We start from the raw sequence: 1469 nt of genomic DNA on the forward strand, positions 1-1469 counted from the left end.
ATATATATATATATATATATATATTTATATATATATATGTATGTATGTATGTATGTATATGTAGTTTTATATCACATTAATGATTATAAAACAATAAAACAACTCTAACGAATGACTAAAAGAAAACTTTGAATCTTATAATGTCAATTATTTCGACTCGTCCGGAAATAAAGAGGCTCGAAAATTAATTATTGTCGATGTGGGTATAAATTGGGTGTCAACAATATATAGCATGTGTAAGTGGTAAGCTAAATCAATTCACAAGTAATCTCAGTCAAACTCATTGGATGACAACGAAAAGAGTTTTGGAGTGTTTTAAAGATACTTACAAACTATTTTTTTTTCATTATAACTATTATTCAAAGTCACTAGAATAATATAGTGATATAAAGTGAATCGCCAGGTCAAATAAAGTAAAATCCACAAGTGGATATATATTTTCTCTTTATGGAGGATCAATCTCTTGGATATCTTCCATATAGAAATATGCCCTCTATTATGAAGTCAGTGATTATCTTTCAAGATAAGGTTGATTAACAAGTTGAATGACTCCGAAATTTTTTGAGAGATTTTAAACCAAACTTTTAGCTCTAGTATGCATACACGTGAGAGTTAATTTTTAATAGGTAAGGCATGGAGAATGATGTATAACGATAATTATCATCATATATGATGTAGAATATCTTTATAGAACTACTCTCTACTTGAATTATCATAATTGGCTATGTAAACTCAAAGGATTATATGTCGGATCCACCTACAAAAAGGCTTGACTTGAGATGGAGTTGATAGATTATTAAAGGGAATGAGAGTATGGCCGAGGACAACACATTGTAGCAGTAACTCTACCAAGAAGACCGGAGATCCCAAGATCTAGGTTTAAGCAGATCAAATAAAGTCATTGATGACGGTTCAACATTGTAAAAATATTTTTTACTTTCCATTCTCTTGACCATAAAATGTTCAGTAACAATAACAAATACATTAAATACTTTTTAATGGTTTCTAAGATTGATACAGGGTATGTCAAATAGTGTATCCACTGGATAACACATTTACAAATCCCTTTGTAAGTGTGAATCGTAAACGCTTCAAGAAGAATATAGTAAGGCTAGTTCTTTACTGTAACGACCTGTTTAGTCGTTTTGAGCAGCAGATTTATTTCTGGAAAAACTGGCTAAGATTACGGACATCATGACGGACCGTCATAGGCACGACGGCCCGTCACAGATGTCTCGTTTCAGCATACTTAGAATTCTGAAATTGGGTACTGAAAATCGACTCTCTGTAATCTGTGACGGACCTGCAGGACGTGCCGTCACATCCACGACGAGCCGTCGTAAGCTCCCGTTGCAAAACACTTCAACTCTTGAGAAATTGGTACGGGAAACGAGTCTCTGACCGTCAGGACGGAGGTGCAGGACGGACCGTCACAGGTGTGACGGGCCGTCACAGTCCACCTGGATTTT

The sequence above is a fragment of the Solanum pennellii genome, chromosome 1 (assembly GCF_001406875.1).
Source record: "Solanum pennellii chromosome 1, SPENNV200".
In the NCBI taxonomy this organism is placed as follows: domain Eukaryota; kingdom Viridiplantae; phylum Streptophyta; class Magnoliopsida; order Solanales; family Solanaceae; genus Solanum; species Solanum pennellii.